This window comes from Dromiciops gliroides, chromosome 5 (genome assembly GCF_019393635.1).
Source record: "Dromiciops gliroides isolate mDroGli1 chromosome 5, mDroGli1.pri, whole genome shotgun sequence".
Lineage (NCBI taxonomy): Eukaryota > Metazoa > Chordata > Mammalia > Microbiotheria > Microbiotheriidae > Dromiciops > Dromiciops gliroides.
The window spans coordinates 234295732-234319519 of NC_057865.1; the positions used below are offsets into that span (position 1 = coordinate 234295732).

Sequence of the window (23788 nt, forward strand, 5' to 3'; positions counted from 1 at the left end):
AAGGCACAAAGTGGTTGCCCAGGGTGTCACACAGATAATTTTTGAAGATGGATTGAATGCAAGTGTCTTCTTGACTCCAACTCAATGATCTATGGCATGTTGCCTTCCTGATTGTGTATTTAATTTATAGGATGGCCCAAAGATTTATTGAGAATTCTCTTTCCCACTACCCACTTTTCAGGCCTCAGGAATATGAAGAGCTTATGTATAAACCTGAAGAAATAACTCCTGAGCCATTTTAAATATTCCCTTGGATTGGAACTGAATGTTTTGCTTTTATGGTGATCCCAACCAAAAACAAAACAAAACAAACAAAAAAACAACCTCTGATCAAAGTGAGGGAGGGGAATTAATTGGACCAGAGCTGAGCTGCTGGCATCCATAAGACACATTCACAAAGGGAACGATGCCTGACTTTGTAGACTGCCTGCCTGCCTCAAATCATGGTCACTTGGCACCTATTCTTGGGGAGCTGTCCAACAGAGTGGTGGAAGGCTCTATGCCATCCATTCAAACAGCTCCCTAAGTGCAGGCAGCCAAAAGGACGCGAACTGTGTCTGTGAATACTATGTTTCCTTGCCAGAAGTATCTAAACTTCATGGTACTTTAAAAAAAAAAAAAGTTTCTATGGTTGTCAGTGGCAGACGTTTGGCTCTTGTGAATTAGCTCCCATATTGCCAAAGAAGAAGGCAAGAAGCATTCTAAAAGATTCTACCTGCTTTTAATTGCTTTCCAGGATGACTCTGCCCTTGAGGTGGCAAGATTCATAATTGAGAGACTAGATTTGCTCACAGCTAGACATGTGAAAACACTGAAAAAGGAGGACTTTCGTGCTTTGGGTTTAGAACTATGTTTGATTTAAGGTTCTTTGAAGAAAGGTGAATTCTTTTCATGGCAGACTCCATTAATATTGAAGTCACATGTTCACAAGGAGGTGAATGTGTAATGACCACCCTAGATTTAACTGAATTACCATGTGAAGCTAAAACTTGCTACCAATTATATTCCTTTTGCAGCTAGAAGCAGTAAGTTTCAGTGTCAGGAGGAAGCATTGTGAGAGAGCTTGTACCATTTTTGACCTTGAAGTTTTATCCTTCAATAGATCATTTTGGGGAGAATTTTTAAAAACGTTGTACTCCACAAACACCAATTAAAATGAGCATTTTAGAACAAAATAAGATTCCCATGAGACTGTGGCCCTTTATTATATGTAACATGTTTTTTGTTAAAAATATATAATACAATAATATGTGACTTTCAAAGAAGCCCTGTTATTCTTTCTGGCATTCTGTCTGCTTCTGTGCATTTAAAACAATATTTCACAGACAAAATATCATTTATTTTTTATCTCTTTTTGTTTTCTGGCTACTCTTATCCTTGTTTACCTTTTCTCTCTCCAAATTAGAGGGGGGAAAAGAATGGGGGAAAAACTCTTATAATAAACATGCATAGCAAGCAAAACAAACTCTCATGTTGGCTATGTCCAGAATTGTATCTTATTCTGCATCTTGAGTCTATTACCTCTTTGTGAGTAGGTAGCTAACATGCTTCATCATTGGTCCATAATATGGGTGATCATGACATGAATCATAGTTCTTAAGTCTTTCACAATAGCTTTTCTTTGCAGTGTTGTCATTCTGGTTTGAATTGCTCTCCTAGTTCTGCTCATTTCACTTTTTTATCAGTTAATCCAAGTCTTCCTAAGCTTATATGAAACTGCTTCTTTCATGATTTCTTATGGCACAATAATATTCCATTACATTTATATATCATAATTTGATCAGCTGTTCCCCCATTGATGAGAACTCTCTGATTCCAATTCTTTGCTATCACAAATTTGCTATAAATATTTTTGTGTATACACATGTATGTATATAGATATGTATGTGTACATGTGTATATCCATCATGTGTGTATATTATACACGCATACATACATATCCTATACATACACACATATCCTTTTTTTCTTGGGAGGGGTAATCAGGAACTGCATTCTAATATAGAGATGTTTGACTAAAAGGCAAAAGAGTACTTCAGGAATCTTCTGAATATGAGTTGGACCAGATGACCTCTAGAAGTCTTCCACCTATTAGATCTGCCTTTGATTATGATGGTGTGATCTTCATTTACCGTTTTACTTTGTAAATGTTGATTTTTTTTTCCCCCTTGCTGTCTGCTTTGCTTGCTTTCTCCCATTCTTTCATCTATGTTCATTCATTTTCCTTCCCTCCCTAACATGCTATTTATGTCCAATTTTGATCTCCTTTCTCTTTCATCTTTTGCTTTCCTTTATTCTCCCACTTGCTTCTCTCTCTATCTCTCCCTCTGCCTTCCTCTCCCTCTCCCTTCCTCTCCCTCTCCCTCCCTCTCTCTCTATTTCCCTCCCCCCTCTCTCTTTCCTTTAACTCCTTTGTTCCTTTCTCAAACTCCCTTTTTCCTACTCCTTCCTTCTGTTCCTACCTATATAGGTAGTACCTATATAGAAAGAAACGCTCCAGTGTGCTGTAAACAGCACAAGAAAAGCTCTGAGGAGGAAATAGCTCAGATTCTGGATCTGAAATAACACCAGAGAATAGTGAGACTGGATCCTACCAAAAGATTTGGAGAAAAATGGAAGAAAATATTTCAGGGGTCAAGAAAATGCCCTAAATATTTGGGCTGTTTTGTTTTTGTCTTTAGGAGATGAATCTTTAAAAATTGATCTACACCAAATAAAAGCATAAATGTAAAAAAGTTTTTGAAATCACATTAATGGCATTGTGAAGAGAAAAATTCAAATATTTAGAGTTCTAATGTACTGAATCCTGGGGTGTTTAATACATCTAATACCAGCACATCTGGACCCTTTACGTATCACTTTGATGAGGTTTAATTTCTAATGAATGTCTTATTGTTTTGTTTTTGGGGGTTTTTTTTTGGCGGGACAATGAGGTTTAAGTGACTTGCCCAGGGTCATACAGCTAGTAAGGGTCAAGTGTTGAAGACTGGATTTGAACTTAGGTCCTCCTGAATCCAGGGCCAGTGCTTTATCTACTGTGCCACCTAGCTGCCCCTTGAATTGTTTTATTTTTTTAAGAAAAATAAATTTCCTTTCTTTAGAAAATTCTTTGTTATATGGGATGGTAGAGTAGGAGGAAGGGATAGATTAGGAAGTAAAAATAAAAACAAAAGATAGCAATAAAAGCTTAAAGGATATATCTTAGAGATATATCTTGAATTCCAAGATAAATGGTTAATACTAATAACAGAAAAGAAATAAGCTACTTAGATATAAAGCAACATGGGGGTGGTAATGAAGCTAGACCAGTACTAAGGTCTTTTAAAGGAAAGAAAGAAACTATTTCTCAGGTAATGAAAATACCTAAAAGCATTTTGATTAAATGTAAAAATGGAATGTGCTTATAAAGTAACAAAATGTAACCTAGGGAACAAAAGGTATCCTTTGATTATGCTTATAAAGAACCCCTTTTCACATTTTCTGTGTTCTTAAAAATAACAGTGACCAGCCTCATTACTTTAAATGAGTATAAACCTGTATAAAAATAATCTGAAAAATCTGTCCAAAATGGTAGGATGTATCAATTTCCCGAAGGTCTTGTCAAGTTAAGATATAGTTATAATCATGTTATAATCATGTTTCTGAAATATACAATTGTGCATTTGTTATTAACTTGTTTTCTAAATTCCTTCCTTATCACTTGGAACAGGTAACTGGGAAGGAGTTACATCCCTTGTAATGTTTCATTCTAGAATATAAAATTTTGTATTCACATAATTCCTCTCATAAATTACTAATCAATTTAATGAAATATTTAAGCATTTTTGTAAGTTTAAATTTCTTTCTCCATTTTCTGCCCTGCATGATACAAAAATGGAAAGTACACTAGTCATTTTATCCTTAGCTTCCTTTAAGATTCTACTCAGGTGGGGCAGCTAGGTGGCACAGTGAATAAAGCACCAGCCCTGAATTCAGAAGGACCTGAGTTCAAATGTGGTCTCAGACGCTTGACACTTATTAGCTGTGTGAACCTGAGCAAGTCACTTACCCCTCAGTTTCCTCTACTGTAAAATGGTGATAATAATAGTACCTTCCTCCCAGGATTATTGTGAGGATCAAATGAAATAATATTTGTTAATGTGTTTTCAAAAACATTTTTCATTTATACTTTCATTTGGAGTGGATTTTTTTAAGGACCATATCCTTAAAAAGCTTTTAGGGCAATTTCTTGACCCCTGAATTTAGCATAGTGCCTGGAATGTAGTAGGTGCTTAATAAATGTGTTTTGTTTTGTTTTTTAAGCAGCCGCAGCATCTGGGCCTAGTCAGGTAGTGATTTCATGAGTAAAGGGAAGCCGGCCTGATTACTGCCAGATGCTATGGATGAATATTTGCCTATTTTGTCAAACTTTTATTAGTTCAGTCAATCAACATAGAATTATTGAGCACTCTTATTTATGCAATGCTACAGGATATGGAAAAAAAAGATATCAAGATGCAAGCATTGCCTTCAAGCAATTGATCATAATTTAAAAATGTAATTGCAGACTGGCTGCTGCAATTTTGGAATGACCCTATGGGAGGTTTCCTGGCTAGCATTTATTAGAATGCTTTAAGGTCATCAAAGCACTTTACAAATATTATCCCATTTCATCCTCACAGTTCTGGGAGGTTGGTGCTATTATTATCATCATCACCATTTTACAGATGTAAAAAACTGAGGCAAAGTTAAATGACTTGCCCAGGGTCATACAGCTAATTAAGGGTCCAAGGATGGATTTAAATTCTGGTCTTCCTCACCGCATCCAGCACTCTAGTGAAAGAGGTAATTTACATTTCATTAGGATTATATGAGGAACAGGAGGTATCTAACAAATGTTTGGTCAACTTCTTGCTATTTATAAACACATAAAAATTAGACTGTAACTGTAGATGACAAGAATGGGGCCTATTTTTTGTTTGTACTACTTTTTAATTGGGTCTTTTGTGATAATCCAATGAGCCAGTGTATATAAACGATTCATTATTGCTTGGATTAGCATCCTACATATGTTTAAAGCACCTGTAGGCAGATAATTTTGCATATAAATTGATAACTTTTTCTTATCCTTTTCATGCCCTATTGAAGCTGTTTCCCATTTTCTATCCAATAGTGGCCTCTGGTATGAAGAGCAAATGCTTTAAAATTCTAATTACACTTTAGAGAAGAAAAATTACCTCATTTAAGAGAGATTTGAAATTTCAGATCAGTCCCCTGTGAAAGATTTCAACTAGCTAAAAAATACAGCTTTAAAACTTGATCAAAGTGTTTTATATATATATATATATGTATATATATATATATATCTCATAACTTGGTTTTTTTTTTAGTTGCATCTCTCCTGTGATTATTAAGGGTAAAATGGGACTTGATAGTAGTTAAATTAAAAAAATATCATGAACCTAATGTGCATCAATTATGTAATCATTCTCCAAAATGCAAATTTTTGGACTAGTACTTTACAAGAATCTCTCCTCTGATACTACTCCCCTACCCCATTCAGGCCTTATCACCTTATACCTGTATTGTTGCGGTAGCATTTTGGTTGGTCGTTCTTAAACTTCAAGTCTCTCCCCATTCAAGGCCATACTGCCAATTGACATCAAATTGTTCTTCCTAAAGCACAGGTCTCATAGTGTTATGCCTCACCCCTTCCCCAACTTAGTCAACTCCATTGCCTCCATATTGCTTCCAGGATCAAATATAAAACATTCTTTTTGGCATTCAAAGCACTTCATATAACCTGTCCTTCCTCCCTACCTTTCCAGTCTTCTCATCCCTTAGATTCCACCACATATTCTATGATCCAGTGACACTGGCTTTTCACTGCCTGTCCCTCAGGCCTAGATTGCTCTCCCTCTTCATAGCCACCTCCTGACTTCCTGAAAATGCCAGCAAAAATCCCTTTTTCTACAAGAAGCCTATCCCAATTCCTCTTAATTCCCACCTGTTGATTATCACCAGTTTATCTTGTATGTAGCTTGTTTGTATATAGTTGTATATAACCTCCCCTGTTAGATGGTAAGCTCTTTGAGGGCAGGGACTATCTTTGGGTTCTTTTTCTTATCCCCAGCACTCAGCACAGTGCCTCACACTTAATAAATGTTTATAGACTGAGCGACTGTCTGACAGACAAAAGCTGAAGAAATTCAGTGCTTGCTTTGAAATCAGGGTGTGTGAATGGTTCAGTACTGTCTTCTGGTGTTAAAAAAAAAAATCAATCTGGTAATGCAGGATTCTAATGGATTTGGTTTCAATTTCTTAATTATGGAGAATTTAATAAAGTCTTGCTTCCAGTAAGTCTTGAAAAAAGTACCAAAGTAAATTATATAGCTCAGTACTTCCTTAAACTGTCTCTTCCTTCCAGAAGTACCTAAGTCCACATTATCGATTACTTTTATTTATTTTTTCTGTCTTATCTACCTCATCTCCTTGGAAGATTGTAAAGATAGTGTTGATTCTGTCATCATGTACAAGAAATAAAGGTGTTGGGGGTGAGATGTAGCTAGACTACAGTTCATGTGGAAAAAGTCCCTAGATGTTTCGGCATGAACCATAAACTCAGTCTGAGTCAACAATGTATTGTGGTAGCAAGAAAAGACCAGTATGATTTACATTGATGGGACCATGCTATCTAGGATAAGAAGAAGTATGGTGTAGTGGGTAGGGGGCTGGTCTTGAATCTGGAAGACATGGATTCACATCTTGTTTTTGACATGAGAAGAACTTGACCATGATTGATACCTTTAGCCTTCAGTGGTTGCAGGAACTTTTTAAGACCATAAATTATAGATGATTTACCAATCTGTATCAGAAAAGGAGTTTCTCTATGTAACTTCCCTATAATGGTTAAGATCACTGGCCTAGACCACTTTATGTCTATTTGTCTGGCTAGCTAGCTAGCTACAAGGAAAATGTTACTCTTTTTTTTTTAAATTAATAAAGTATTTTTTTTCCATTACATGTAAAGATAGTTCTCAACCTTTGTCTATACAAGCTTTACAATTTCAGATTTTTCTCCCTCCCTCCCCTCCCTCCCTCCTCCCCTAGACAGCAGGTAGTCTGATATAGATAGTCTGATATACACATAATAACATTAATCCTATTTCTGCATTAGTCATGTTATAAGAGAAAAAAATCAGAGCAATGATGGAAAGCCTCAAAATAGAAAAAAAACAACAGCATCAAAAACAAAAGAAATAGTATGGTTCATTTAGCATCTATACTCCGCATTTCTTTTTTTTTTTTTTTCCTGGATTTGGAGATCCTCTTCCATCATGAGTTCCCTGAAACTCTTCTGTGCCATTGCATTGGTGAGAAGAATATAGTCCATCACAGTAGATCAACACTCATTGTTGATGTTACTGTGTACAATGTTCTTCTAGTTCTGCTCATCTCACTCATCATCAGCCCACGCAAGACCCTCTAGGTTTCTCTGAACTCCTCCTGCTCATCGTTTCTTATAGCACAATAGTATTCCATTGTATTCATATACCACAACTTGTCCAGCCATTCCCCAATTGATGGGCACCCCCTCAACTTCCAATTCTTTGCCACCACGTAAAGAGCAGCTATAAATATTTTTGTACATGTGGGTCCCTTTCCCCCTTCCATGATCTCTTTGGGGAAAAGACCCAAAAGTGGTATTGCTGGGTCAAAGGGTATGCACAGTTTTATCGCCCTTTGGGCATAATTCCAAATTGCTCTCCAGAATGGTTGGATCAGTTCATAGCTCCACCAACAATGGATTAGTGTTCCAAGAAAATGTTACTCTTTACATTTTACATTTCAGGTCGCATTGGAATATTATGTTTATTTCTGAGGACCACATTTTAAAGAACACATTGACAAATTGAAAGTTACCCAGAACAATGAGGGGACTCAGTTGCAATGATATATATAAGGATCAATGGAAGGAATTGGATTAGCTTTTTTTTTTCCAGTGAAGCATTTGGGGTTAAGTGACTTGCCCAGGGTCACACAGCTAATAAGTGTTAAGTGTCTGAGGCCGGATTTGAACTCAGGTATTCCTGACTCCAGGGCTAGTGCTCTATCCACTGTGCCACCTAGCTGCCCCGGATTAGTTTTTCTAAGAAAAGAGAAGACTTAGGGAAAACATAATCGTGATCTTCAAGTATTTACAGAACCCTCATATAAAAGACAGATTTCGCTTTTTTGTTCTTGGCTTGGAGAGCAGAAAGGGGAGCAATGGAAGTTGTAGATGGGCAGATTTAAACTTGATATGAGGGCAGACTTCCTAACAGGTAAAGCAGATCCAAAGTAAAGCCGCCTCAGGAATGAGTGAGTCTCTCATCACTGGGAGGTCTTCACACAAGAAAGATGACCAATTATCAGGCGTGTCAGAGGCATGCTGGAACCAGCTTGTACCAGGTCTTGAGAACTGATTGTTAAATTTTTGATGTGAGCATGGGAATCAGCAAAGGATATAAAACAGGCCTTGATTTATTGTTTATTAATTGCCTCAATTTAAGACTACAGCAAAAATGTTAATAATCCAGATTAAACTTAAAAGTGTTTATATGTGGTTCTCCCCCCCCCCCCCAGAACTGGTTGTTAAATATCCCAACATGCCTTGTGGCAGAGAGGATTCTTGTCAAAGTACAAGTTGGACTAAATAGTTTCTGATATTTTCTGATTGCTTGTGGATTCATAGATTGTTCCTTATTGCTTAATTTACCTGAAAATGATACTTGTCCATATTCTTTTTTTCCAGTCTGTTGATAGCTGCTGAGAATTATTTTCTTCTCTTTAGTAACAAATTTTTAAAAGTTTGCCAGATATTCAGTTTGTCGGGAAAATTTTTAAGTCTAACGGAAGAACAAAAACAACAAAGTTTCCAGGCTGAAGCAAATAGGTTTATTGAGAGAGGGTTAGTGCCCCAACAAAGGCAATAGGTTTATTGAGAGGGTTTTAGCCTCCCAATAAATCCAGTCATCCAGGCATTGGGCCTGAAAGACCCAGAATTACAAAATCCATGGGTTTATATACCCTTCCAAAGTTATACTTGTACAGTATTATATCATTAGTTGTACTTCTAAAATTAAAACATATTCTTAGGAAATATGAGGAACTACCTACATGACCATAAATGTCAGCATTATGATTACAATAGGGTGGGTCATTGTCAGGCCACTGGTCAGTAGCGTGAATTCTTTATAGAAAAGTATGTCACTCGTGATTATTAAAATATAGCATTGCTGACTGCTAGATCTTGTGGTATTACCAAATACTTGACATTGGAAAATTAGGAAATATGAGAAAAGACTTAACCTTTTGACCTTATGTAATCTAAATATAATAAATCACAATTTTTAGTTAATATATTGATTATGATCTTAATCCAGTCACTTATAACTATGGTAAATCTCTTATAACTAAGGGATGGGGAAAATCTCACTCACAAGCTTTGTGTGTGAACTAAAAGTATAATCGTGTTGTTATCATTTTTAAGGTCAAACACTGAAGGGGAAAAGCAAAATCTGCCTTTAAATCTATAGGGGATGTTTTGGAAATCCAATTTATAAATAAAATAAGATAAAATCCAGTTTAATGAAACTAAAGTTTTATTAGGCTAAAGTCATTGGGATAAGAGTCATCCCATCAATATAAGGAAGTACCTTTAATCTAGTCTGACTAAAATGTTAATCCTGTCACATCATGGGGAGGGGTGTCATAATTGTCCCGTCCCTCAGAGCGTATTGCTTGTCTTGTAGTGGCTTGGGATGAGGTTGTTATTTCAAGTTTTAGGTGAAAAGAACCTGTTTTTGTAGCTGTACATAACCAACTCAGTCACTGATGGTGCAGTGTTTGTAAGACTGGATAAAGATCTCAGCGAGACAGTTTTATCCCCCAGAGGCAGGGGGTGGCTTTTGATCTAGCCACTCACTCCAGGACTTAAGCTTTGTCATTTGGCAGTTACTTCAAGAGCTATATTTCCATCCACAGATTTTGCTTCCATGCATTTCACAAGTGCTATAGTTGGCAAGGGCATCACAGATGGGAAATCCTCAGGAATGTCTCACTGGAATTTCTCTGTTAATTATAGAAGATTTGGGGGGAGCATATAAAAAATCAGCAGACTGAAGGTGGCTCTCCTGGACTAGTTCATTTCCCCCCCCTTTTTTCTTCCCAGATATCCCCATTTTTTTTCTGCTTCTGAATGCTTTCCCTACCTTTTTCTTCCCATTTGAATCCTTACTGTTCTCTCTCAAGACTCAACTCTTTAATGAAGTCTCCCTGAGTAACATTTTGCCCTTCACCAGATATCTTTGGCACTCACGTCTCTATCATACAACTTAGCACTCATAGAAGTCAATGACTGTTTTGGTTTTTTGTTGTTCATATCGATGATTTCATCTGTGTGGGGAAACTCCAATTGTGGAAACCAGTCATATGGTTGTAATTGATGAAAATGACAATAAAGCAGACCCATTTCCATCTACTTTGCTGATGTACCCTGTGCACACTGGACTTCCCTTTTGCTGATTTCATCCATCTATTATAACATCCACTCCTTGAGAAGAGAGATTATATAGCTTTTCTATTTGTATCCTCAATATCTATCACAGTGCTTGGCATATAATAAGTGCTTAATAACTACTTTTTTATTCATTAATTCAATGCAGGTTGGCAACTTGTTTGTAATTGATATAGTCTTAGAGAATTACCTGGAGTTTTAAAAGGTTAAGTGATTGGCTTATGGTCACAAAGCTCATATCTGTCCAGAAAATAGGACTTGAACTCAGGTTTTCCTGATTCCTGATCCAGGCTCCTATTCATTATCCACTATGTGCCAAGTACTGTGCTAAGTGATTGTAACTGCCTCATGGTCTCCAGTCCTGTACTATCTGTCCTCATATTGCTGGTTCCATGTGCCAAGAAGCAGTTGCCCAAGTCAATATTTGAATTGAATTAATTGCATTGAATTCAGCAGAAATATCATAGGACCCTAGGAACTGGATAATAGGGTGACACAAATCTAAAACTGGTGATTTAGTTTTCCCTTTGGATACTAAAGATGTAACTTGAGAATGACGAAAATAGAAACACACCAGCTCACCTGAATCACTAGAAACACAGGCACACAGGGTTTATAACATTTTGCTCAGAAATTCAGAGCTCAGAGTTCAGAATACAGTACTTGTCTGTAAAGACAGCCCTTTTTTCTAGAAGGAAAGATGCTGAATAATATCATCTGATCTATAGAGAAAATGCATATTTAAGATAATCAGCCTAGACAGCTATGCTGGAAGAGTATGATGACCATAATCTGGTCAGGTTAGACTTTGACAACCTGTGGCTGTGCTTTCTTGGTCAATATATTTTGGAAAAGTGTCTTGCATGAGGGATTTATTACTTGCTGTCATTTCCACTCACAAATTTTGTGTCTTCATTAAATATTTATTACATACTTTCTAGGGAATATTGGCATAAAAGCATTGAATTTGTGCTCATGACTGAAATGAGAATGGTAAAGGTAGCTCTCATTCAGATCTTGGACTTACTAGGAAATATTGTACATCCATGATTTCATTCCTGTGGTTGTTTTCTCTGCTACTTGCAGCCCATCCACACCTTTTAACCTTGTATTCTCCTTGTCTGTGGCTTCTAATTAATTATTGATGGAGGATCCAACTAGTGAAGTTCAGTCTCTTTGGTTCTTTTAACATTTCATGCATATCCTTGTAGCACTCAGCTTGTTCACCTATTATTTCTGCTTCTTGCTACGAGGCCAGCCCACTTCCTTGAAATTATGTCTTTAAAGCCCTTGGCATTTGGAAGCTATTTTTAAAGCTTATGCCTTTCATTTTTAATTATTCAGAAGCTTCAGTTGTGCCCAATTCTTCATGACCCCATTTGGGGTTTTCTTGGCAAAGATACTAGATTGGTTTGCCATTTCCTTCTCCAATTCATTTTACAGATAAAGAAACTGAGGCAAACAGGGTTAAATGCCTTGCCCAGGGTCACAAAGCTAGTGTCTGTGTCCAAAGGACCTGAATTCAAATCCTACCTCTGATCCTTACTATCTGTATGACTTTGAACAAGTTGTTTAGCATCCTTGTTACTCAGTCTCCTCACTTATAAAATAGGAACAACATTGTATAACAGTTTAAGGTGTGTATATATTATTTTTTTCTCATTTGAGCTTTTCAGTGATCCTGAGATGTAAGGTGGAATTTTTATTCCCATTTTACAGTTGAAGAAACTGAGGCAGATAGGGATTAACTGATTGACCATGGGTCCATTGGCTAATAAGTTTTTAAAGTAAGATTTGGATTCAAGTCTTACTAAATGTAAATTCACCACTCTATCCACTGTGCTATGCAGTGGCCACTAAAATGTAAAACAAGAGATTTAGACTACATGGTCTCTGAGCCATCTCTAGATTTATAATCCTATGATCACTACACCCAAAGAACCCTTGTAACAAATACTTTTATTTTTTCAGCAACAAACATTTATTTTCCAGTTACATGTAAGGGTAGTTTTCAACATTCATTTTCATAAGATTTAGAGTTCCAAATTTTTCTCCCTCCCTCCCTTTCTTCCCCCCTCCACAAGATCACAACCAGGTTATATATGTACAATCCACAAGTGTTCTTTTTATCAGTTCTTTCTATAGGGGTGCATAGTAAGCTTCCTCATTAGTTCCTTGGGATTGTCTTGGATCATTGCACTGCTGAGAGTAGTTGTCATTCACAATTGCTCATTGAACAATACTGCTGTCACTACGTACAATGTCCTCTCAGCTCTGCTCACTTCACTATACATTGATGTTCATTAGTGTTTCTAGGTTTTTTGGGGGATCATCCTGTTTGTCATTTCCTGTAGAGCAAGACCATTCCACTACAGTCATATAGCACAGCTTTTTCCATCATTCCTCAATTGATGGACATTCCCTTGATTCTCAATTCTTAGCCTCCACCAAGAGTTGCTATAAATATTTTTGTACAATTTCCCCCACCTTTTCTCTTTTTCATGATTACTATTGTTAACTGTTTCCCTTCCATCCCATTTCCTTCCCTATATTTATTCTATTATCCATCTTCTTTCATCCTATCACTCTTCAAAAGGGATTTGCTTCTGTCTGTCCCCTCCCCCACTCTGCCCTTCCTTCTTTTGCCCCTCTCTCTTTATCCCCTTCCCCTCCTATTTTCCTACAGGGTTAGAGAGATTACTCCACCCAATTGAGTGTGTATATTATTCCCTCCTTGAGCTAATTCTAATGAGATTGAGGTCTTTGAGCCAATTCTGATGAGTGTTAGACTCATTTACTGCCCAGATTAAATAGATTACTCCACCCAGTTGGGTGTGTGTGTTAGTCCATCCCTGAGCCAGCTCTGATGAGTTTAAGGTCTTTGAGCCTTTTCTGATGAGTGTAAAATTCATTTACTGCCCTGCTCCTCTCCCATCTCTTCCCCCACTCCATAAACCTTTTCCTGTTTCTTTTATGTAGGATTTCACCTCTGCCCTTCCCCCTCCCCCAATGAATTCCCTTCACCCCTCAATTTAACCCTAAAGATGTCATGACCTAGCTAAGTGACACAGTGGACAAAGCATCACCCCTGGACCCAGGGGGATCCCAGCCAAAACCCAGCCTCAGACACAAGACTGCCCACTGTACGACCCCAGGTATGTCCCCTAGCTCCAATTTTTTATGGTTCTCTAGGGTCTTGTATTTGAAAGTCAAATTTGCTATTCAGTTCAGGTCTTTTCATCATAGATATCTGAAAGTCTTCTTTTTCATTAAAGTCCCATTTCTGAGTTTTGCTGGGTAGGTGATTCTTGGTTGTAATCCCATTTCTTTTGCCCTTTGAAATATATTCCATGCCCTCCAGTCCTTTAATGTAGAAGCTGCTAGATCTTGTGCTATCCTGACTGGGGCTTCCCAGTACTTGAATTCTTTCTTTTTGGCAGCTTGCAATATTTTCTCCTTGACCTGAGAGCTCTGGAATTTGGCTATAATATTCCTAGGAGTTTTCCTTTTGGGATCTCTTTCTGGAGGTGATCGGTGGATTCTTTCAATTTCTATTTTAGCTTCTTCTTCTAGAATTTCAGGGCAATTTTCCCTGAGAATATCTTGGAAGATGGTGTCTAAGCTCTTTCCTTGATCATGGTTTTCAGGTAGACAAATAATTTTCAAATTATCTCTCCTGGACCTATTTTCCAGGTCAGCAGTTTTTCCCAGAAGATATTTTACATTGCCCTCTATTTTTTTTATTCATTTGGATTTGCTTTGTTGTGTCTTGGTTTCTCATAAAGTCACTGGCTTCCATTTGTTCAGTCCTAATTCTTAGGCAATTATTTTCACCAGAGAGCTTTTGTACCTCCTTTTCCATTTGGCCAATTTGACTTTTCAAGCTGTTGACTTTTTTTCTCATGTCTTTCCTGCCTCACCCTCATTTCTCTTTCCATTTTGTCCTCTACCTCTCTAACTTTATCTTCAAAGACCTTTTTGAGCACCTCTATGGCCTGAGACCAATTCATGTTTTTCTTGGAAGCTTTAGATATAGGGGCCCTGATGTTGACATCTTCCTCTGAGGGTGCCCCATGGTCTTCCTTGTTACTGAAGAAACTTTCTATGGTCCTCACCTTTCTCTGTCTTCTCATCTTGCCTTTCTTTTACTTGACTTTTAGCTCCTTAAAGTGGGGCGCTGTTTCCAGGCTGCAGCATCTCAAGCTTCAGAAGTCCCAGGTGGTATGATTTAAAGAGAATCAGGTGGGGCGGCTAGGTGGCGCAGTGGATAAAGCACCGGCCCTGGATTCAGGAGGACCTGAGTTCAAATCTGGCCTCAGACACTTAACACTTAATAGCTGTGTGACCCTGGGCAAGTCACTTAAGCCCCATTGCCCTCCAAACAAAACAAAACAAAACAAAAAAACAAAATAAAGAGAATCAGGTTCTTCACTCACCTGGCCTGTTCCCTGGTCCTTAGATGACCCCAGACCAACTTGCTAATCAACCAGCTTTGTGTGTTGTGGTTGTCGGCTCCAATGAGCCTGTGCCCCTCCCCGACCTGGGCCACTGCTACTCGAGCCTACCTCCTGGTTCTCAGCAGGGGTGTAAAATCCAAGTTCTGCTTAGCACCAGCATAGACCCCTGTAGTCTCTCCCCTGCCCAGGGCTCAGCCCACTCACCAGACTGTGAGCTTAGTTCCAGCCAACACTGGCACTTCAGCTGATTCAGAGGCTCTGGGGGTCTGCTTCTCTGGTGAGGCCTTCCTGGGACTGGATCTGTGTCAAGGTGACTGTGGGGTTGGGCTCGACTCCTGTGTTAGCACAGCAGCTCCCTCCTTCTGACCTTCCAAGCCGTTCTTAATTAGAAGATGATTTTAGCACATTCTTCTGTGAGTTTTGCTGCTCTAGGCATTTTCCTATGGTGTTATTTGTATGTTTTTTGGAGCGATCGTGTCATGAGTTTGGGAGCTCACTGCCTTTCCTCCACCATCTTGGCTCCTGTAACAAATATTTTTAAAAGAAAAATAGTTAATCAAACCCAGGATATTCACCACCTCTGGTAGACTATGCAATATTCCATACCTGTAGTCCTCTACATCTGTAGTGAAGTGAGTGAGATACATTTTATCAACTCTTTCCTGGGCCAACTTTAGCCATCAGAAGGTTTAACCATTACTGCATTCAGTTTTGTTTTAGTGCTTTTTCTATTTATGTTGTTGTCATTGTTTGTTGTTTTCCTACCTTTGATTTCTTTACTCTGCATCTGATCACATAAGTCTTCCCGTGCTTCTCCAAATTCTTCATATTTGTTATTTCTTACCACTCAGTAATAATCCATTGTATTGGTGTATTACTGTCTGTATAGACTTTCACAATTAATAGGAACTGACTTGGTTTCCAGTTCTTTGCTATCATAAAAAATACTACAATGAATATTTTGTCATATGGGAGACCTTTCTTTATGTCTTTGATCTGAGGTAGTAGGATCCCTCCATCAAAGGGTATGGACATTTTGACTGCCTTTTTAAAAGCATAATTCATATTAATATACCAAAATGGTTGGCTCACTCACACATTCACTAATAAATAGCTAATCAGTGTTTCTCTGAAACACAGTGAGCAATATTTCCATCTTTTGTCATTGACAGTTTCCTGGAACTGAGGTAAAACCTTACAGGTATTTGACTTTGCAGCTCCCTCATTGTTCCTGATCTGGGATATTCTTTCATATGTTAATAGTTAATAGTTTGAGGGACAGCTAGGTGTTGCAGTGGATAAAGCACTGGCCCTAGATTTGGGAGGACCTGAGTTCAAATTTGACTTCAGATACTTGATATTTACTAGCTCTGTGACCCTGGGCCAGTCACTTAACCTTCATTGCCCCCCCCCCCCCAAATTAATAGTTTACCTTTCTTTTGAAAACTGCTCATATCTTTTGCTCACTTAAACATTAAGGAATTGTTTCTGGTCTTATATGTGTTAATGTGTTATGCAGCCAAGTAGTACGGTAGATACAATTCAGGGCCTGGAGTGAGGAAGACCTGAGTTCAAATCCCACTTCAGAAACTTACTAGGTATATGACCTTAGGCAGGTCATTTTATCTGCCTGCCTCAGTTTCCTCAAATATAAAATGGGGATGATAATTGCATATATAAGTCAGCCAGGTGGCTCAGTAGAGTGCCAGGCCTAGAGTCAGGAAGACTCATTTTCCTCAGTTCAAATCTGGCCTCAGACAGAGGCCAGATTTATTTTTGTTTTCTTTGTTTTCTTGTTGTACTAGCTGTGTGACCCTGGGCAAGTCACCCTGTTTGCCTCAGTTCCTCATCTATAAAAAGAGCCAGAGGGGGCAGCTAGGTGGCACAGTGGATAAAGCACTGGCCCTGGATTCAGGAAGACCTGAGTTCAAATCTGACCTCAGATACTTGACACTTAATAGCTCTGTGACCTTGGGAAAGTCACTTAACCCTCATTGCCCAGCAAAAAGAAAGAAAGAAAAAAAGAGCCAGAGAAGGAAATGGCAAACCATTCCAGTATCTTTGCCAGGAAAACCCCAAATAAGTTCATGAAGAGTCAGACACATCTGAAAAATGACTGAACAATAGCATATACCTTCCAGAGTTGTTATGAGGATCAAATGAAACTTATTTATAAAGTGCTTTACACAGTGCCTGATATATAGTGGGAACTATATGAATACTGTTACTATTAATTATTATCATTATTATTTCCTTATATATCTTGCTTAATAGATCCTTATTAAGAAATATCTGATACTGATTTGTCCTAATCAATTTTTTTCTTATACTAACTGAATTGATTTTTTTCATGCAAAATAAATTTCATGTGGTCAAAATGATCTATTTTCTCTTTTATGATATTTTCTCATCTTTATTATGAAAGATCTTCAATTTTTGCAAATAATATGATCTTTTATATTTAACCTGACTGTTAATTTGGAATTTGTCAGATGTGACATGCTGAACTAAACCTATTTTTTGCTTCATTGCTTTCCAGTTTTCCCAGTGAGAATCTAATACCTTCCCCTCATTTGTTTATGTTCTCTCATTTCTTGACTACTGGATTATTGAGTTTGGTTGTTTCTTATTCTTTCTTATCTAGTCTATTCCACTCATTTATTTTTCTTTTTTAAAAAATTTCACCAAGTAGTTTTGATGATTGCTACTTTATAATATAATTTAAGGTCTAGAAGTTCTTTTCCATCTTTATTCCTACTTTTAAAAAAATGTTTTCTTGAGATACTAGATATAAATGAATATTCTTACTATTTTGATTAGCTATATGCAAAATAACTTTTATTTCTCTGGTGAGAGCTCATCATCATGGAGACTGCTTCAGCTTTGATACTCAACAAGTCTTCAACATTCTCAGGTGAAGGCAGACCAATAAACTCTCCCAAGCCCTCCCTTCATAAAGGGTTCATAATTTTTCAGCTAACTCCATTTCCCCATCAGCTGTTTTGCTTGATTCTATTCCCCCACCATCAAACAGTAATACCCCCTACTAGTCTCCTCTCCCCTTTTGGCTTTTTTTTTTTGCTTGTTGTTTATCACCATTAAACTCCTAGAGGGCAGGGACTGTATTTTTCTTATTTTTATCCCCAGGGCTTAGTACATCACTGGCACTTAGTTGGCCTTTTAAAAAAAGTTCATATTAATTATTGTTAAATTGATTAGTATAGCTCTCAGTCAACTTAGGTAATATAATTTTTATTATATTCACGTGGCCCCATCCAAGAACAATAAATAGTACTCCTTTTATTTAATTCATTTATTATTTCTTTAAAGGGCATTTTGTAATTGGATTCATATAAGTCTTGAATATGTCTTGGTATACTAACTCCCAGATGTTTTATACATTCTGTAACTATATGTAATGTAATTTCCCTTTCTATCATTTCCTACTAGATTTTGTTATTACCATATAGAAAATCTAATGATTTTTATATATTTCTTTTGGATCCTGCTATTTTTCTAAGCAAGCCATTTTATTGTCTACAAGTAAAGGTGATTTTCATTTCTCTTTACCAAACTTTATGCCTTTAATTTCTTTCTCTTACTTTATTGGATTCATTTACATTTCTAGAACTCTTTAAAGATTCGTAAATTGCAGAGAAAGTGTTGACTTGAATTTGTAGCTGGAGCTTCTTCATCCATAAATCAGTGACACAGGACCAGTCCCTGTCCCTATGGCTAAAATGTCATATAGGTTAGGGAGGAGGTTCAAATGATATATCCCCTGTAGATCTTTGAGGACAAAAGGACAGTGAAGGACATTTATTGCATTTCAGATAAACCAGATTCTCTTTCTACATCCAAATATTTTTCAAAATAACACATTCTTTCTACTCAGTTAGAAATTACTTGCACTCAGCTAATTAAACTTTCCAGATAGTCAACTGTATGTACAGTTTGGGGAGATTTTTTTAACATATAAATAACATAAAAATTATGCATGTGCTTTACTCTTTTTTTTTTTTAACATGGGGCAATGAGGGTTAAGTGACTTGCCCAGGGTCACACAACTAGTAAATGGAGTTTCTGAGGTCAAATTTGAACTCAGATCCTCCTGAATCCAGGGCCAGTGCTTTATCCACTGTGCCTCCTAGTTGCCCCCTTATGCTTTACTCTTTCAAGTTCTTTCAGTCCTCATTTTAAAACCTTGACCAAAGAAAGTAGAAGACAAATTGGGCATGGCATCTAATAATGACTCCACATAGCTTTGAGGCTTCCCAGTATTAAATTTCCCAGTGAAACTCCAGTATGTGATTTCTCCCACTTTTATTTTTTGGTCAGAGGTTTTGGCTCTATCACAGTGCAGGCTATTATCTACCCATCATCTTTCATTAGGCAATTGATGTATTTTTTTTTTTCTTAGCACAGCCAGATGTGTTAAATGTTCTCTTGGTTCTGAAGTTTTACTGAAATTGCTGAATGAAGACTCTTGATCATTCTCTTAAAGGGGCAAAAAAAAAAATTCTTCGTGTCTGCATGTGTAGAGTGTGAGGTTGGCAGGCACACTGATTATAGTTCTGGGTTGTAAAGCAGTTTCTTTGATCAAGTGACAAGCAGATGGTGGTGGTGATAAACTCTCAGAAATGGTTTGCTGTGGTGTTCATAGCATTTCTGTGAAATGAGTAGAAAGATGCCTAAACTATTGGATTTAAAAGTCTGAGGCAGGGAACCTCAGTCTACTTACCCCCACCCCCGCCCCAACCAAGGCTATTTTTAAAAAGAAAAAAAAAAGCTGACTTGTATATACTGCTTTGTACTTTACCTGGTGCCTTACTTATAATAATCCTGTGACATAGGTAGTGCAAGGTTTGGTTGTTGTTTTTTTTAACCAATCAGTCAGTAAACATCTAGTAAGTACCTACTATGTGCCAGGCACTGTGCTCTCCTTATTTTATGGATGATCCAGAGCCCCTGAGAGGTCAAATAATTTCCTTTCCCAAGTTCTGTGACAAAGGCACAACCGGAACCCAGATTTTCACATTCCAAGAGTCTTCCTTTAAATTCAGTTTCTCCTAGCAAGTCACAGTTAGCTGCTGAGAACAGAAGGAAAAGAGCCCTCCAAGAGCTTATATTCTGGGTGGGAGTGCAGGAGGGGACTTGTGCACACATAAGTAAAGGCAAAGTATGAACAAAGTCATGCAAATAATGTCAAGAGGGAGAGTCCACTAACAATTGGGAAGAGTTGTGAAAGGCCCTTTGTAAGAGGTGGCACTTGTATTGTGTGGATACATACATACATACATAGATACATACTTACATACTTTTTGTTATTTTGAACTCCACAACCACAAATATACAAAGAAAAACAGAAAAAGGAGACTGCATATGAAATAAATGATGAATGTCTACTACATCTGACTTAATTTTAAAAATTTTAATTATATAATAAATGCAGTGTATTAGCTTCAAAGCTGTTCTGTTTGACTTTCTCCGAACTTCATTCTGCTAATTTTTTTAGGGTTTCAATGACTTCCTTTTCTTTCCTCTCTCTTCCTTTTGTCTAGCTCATCACTGGTTCTTTCTCCTTTCTTCCTCCTTCCCTACTTTCTTTTTCCTTCCTTCTTCCTTCCATCTTCCCTCCTTCCCTCCTTTCTTTCTTCCTTCCTTCCTCTTTCTTTCCCTTCTTGATCTACCTTCCAAAAAAGTTCTACTTTTTTCACCCCACCCCCCCACTTCTCTTCCACAGTGTGTTCCTTTTTCCCCCCCATCCCTTTCTTCTTCTAAGACCATTAAAACCAATGGAAATACACAGGCCCTCTGTTTTATTTAACTCCCTTTTTTGACCCTTGAAGATAATATGGTTCTAAACAAACATTTGTTAATTCTCTCCCTTTTAGAATGTAAGCATGTTATCATCATATAGACCCTTTCAGTTTCTCAGATGTAGTTTTTTCCTAGGTTTCTTTTGACTCCTGTGTTTGCATTTCTCCATTTCAACTCAGCTCTGATCTTTTTTTTCATACTCAGTCTTGAAGGTTATGTTATTCTAGGTTTTCATCTTTTATCTTTTGCCTTTTAGAATATTTTTTTCCAGGGCTTTCTCCCCTTTATAATTGTTACAGTCTTATATGATCCTGCCTGTGGTTCAGTGGTACTTGAACTAATTTGGGGGGGGGGGTGCTATTTGTAGCATTTTTATTTGACCTGGAAGCTCTGAATTTTGGTTATGACATTCTGGAGAGTTTTTCATTTTGAAGTTTCTTTCAAGAGGTTACCAACAGATTCTATTTTTTGCTTTGTCTTCTGGTTCTACTAGAACTAGATGGTTTTCTTGGCTTATGGTATCTAGAGTTTTTTTGGTAATAGTTTTCTGAGACTCCAGTGATTTTTAGATGATCCCTCCTCAAACTTTTCTAGGTTAGCTTTTTTTTTTAATAGTAGATTCCTTATAATTTGTTCTGGTTTTATTTTTTTTCCGGTTTTTTAATTTTGTTTCCATATCCCTTGTTTTCTCTGTAATGATTTTCAGGGACTCTCTTATATCAGGTTTTCTACCTTTGGTTCTAAGCTATTCTCCTTCCAGTTACCCCCCTCCTATACCCAAACTCTTATGTTACTTAAAATTTGGTTCAAAAAATGTTTTCTTTCATTTTTTTAACAGATATTCTTGTAGTCTTCATGCAAAAGTGAATTTTTTCTTCTGAGGTTTTGGAATTAAACCCTTCTGGGTTTGTCTCTTACTTCTCCATAATATTTCTTCATAATATTCATTGTCATGGTCTATTTACTATCATTTCCAGCCCAAGTTCCTGATTTGGAATGTTTGCCTAAGCTAGGCTCGGCTCGGCTCTGCCCCTTCTAGAGACCAAGCTATTGGGCGTGTTTGACCCTGACCTCTATTTCCTTCATTTCTGATGCTGGTGTCCACTTCCCCTGGTATGTTTGTGCTCAGAGCGCTTGCAGATTTTAAGTCCCCTTGGACCATCCAGGTTTAGAGTGTTGTGGTCTTCAAGGTCCTCTGGAGTTTTCAGGTCAGAGCGCTATGAACTTCCAGTGCCCTTTGGGCTCTCAGAGTTACAAGGATTTCTGACTACCCTTCAGCTTCTTCTGTTTGCACTCAGGCACACTGCACTATACTTTTATGTGTTCCTGGATTGCTTCTCTTCTAAGCTTATAGGCGTGTTTATCTGTTCCTGTGCTGGTTTTTCTGGTAGGACTCCTTTCCCATTGCCTGCGGGCTCCTGGCTATTTTTCCCTGCAGTCTTGAGCCTGGACAGAGATGCTTACTATAGTTTCTTTTTGGATTTCTTGAATGTTATTTGATCTGGTGGCTCTGCTTAGATCTTTGCTGGTGTAAGAACTGGCCTTTTCAAGATCCATTCGGGTAGCCATCTTAACCAGAGTCCCAAGTTATGATTTTTAAGGAAGCTAGGGATTCTGGAGGAGGAAGAAGAGGAGGAGGAGGAGGAGGAAGAAGAAAAAGATGAGAAAGAAGAGGAGGAGGAGGAGGGAGAGAGCATGGTCTTTACATGCATTGGACATTTCAGTGTCTATCTTTGCTTCCATCTTAAATTGAAGGGATCAAGTCAAGGCAGACCTCTTTGAACATTATTTTCTCTGCTATTTGCATTAGTGTTTTCAGACTCACTTTATCCAAATGCCTTTTGAAGTCAGTAATGAGAAAAGGATGAGTTTTTCCCATGATGAAGATGTTTCTTATTTTGAAGTTCATACGTCTCTGTCATAGGCCCAAAAAAGTCAATAGCTGTTAGCTACACTATCATGTTTTCCAAAACATAATTTATCCTTACCCATATCTTTGAGCATTTTTGTCTGATACATTTTGCTCTTCTACTTTGGTGGAATAAAAACTGCTAAAAACTTAACCTTCACTTTTAATCAGTGTTAGGCCACCTCAATCTATTAAAAAGCATAATGGTCTAGGGTAGGGGGGAGGGAGGGAGAAAAATCTGAAATTGGAAAGCTTGTATGGGCAAGAGTTGAGAACTATCTTTACATGTAATGGGAAAAAAAATAAAATACTCTATTAATTTTAAAAAAAAAGCATGATGATTAGAAGGCAAATTATTCTCCCTGTGCAATAGGCATTGGTAAGCGGTTGGTTACCAGCAAAGGTTGAATAGAAGACACACGTGAATTTTGTGAATGGAAACATGAAGTAGAATGCCCTTGTGAAGGCAGCCCGATTGTACGTGAATTATTTGGAAAGGAAAAAAAAAAAAGCTATTTTTAGAAGCAGCATCCCCATGATTCTGAAGCTGCGTATTTGACAAATTAGAAATACACGCACTAAATAAAAATGACCAGATGTCAGTCTCTGTATATTGCCAACTGGCAAGACATGCGGTGGATTAGAAGCTGGGAAGAAGTTATGCTCTTTTCTTGCCCATGTTGGCTCAGGGTTGATTGAGGTGAGGTCTTGATTTCAAAATTAAAAAAACAAAAACCAAAACCATCCAGAACGTATTTGGTTATTCAGAAATCTTATAAAAGTCCTTGCTAATAATTGTGACAGTCTCTTAAGCACTTGCTTGTGTTTTCTTCTTCATGACTTACAATTACATCTTGCAAAATATTAATAATATTTGGGAAATGGCCAGTAGTTTGGGGTTGTTGTTTTTTTCCACTGATTATCTTCATGTTTGTCCTGTTTAAAAAAAAGGATTGGCAATTGTCCTGGATCCTGAAGTCTAAACTGAATGTGGTCAGTGCTGAATACATTGAGAGGTGCTTTTATACTCTATTCATGTTGATACGGCTTCTTACTTTTCCTCAA

General features: G+C 37.5%; 1 protein-coding gene across 2 annotated transcripts in view; it reads left to right on the forward strand.

The window, feature by feature from the left end:
- The window catches only part of SRGAP1 (SLIT-ROBO Rho GTPase activating protein 1), a 357119-nt gene that overhangs the window by 132705 nt on the left and 200626 nt on the right, over positions 1-23788 (forward strand). The window lies entirely within an intron of this gene.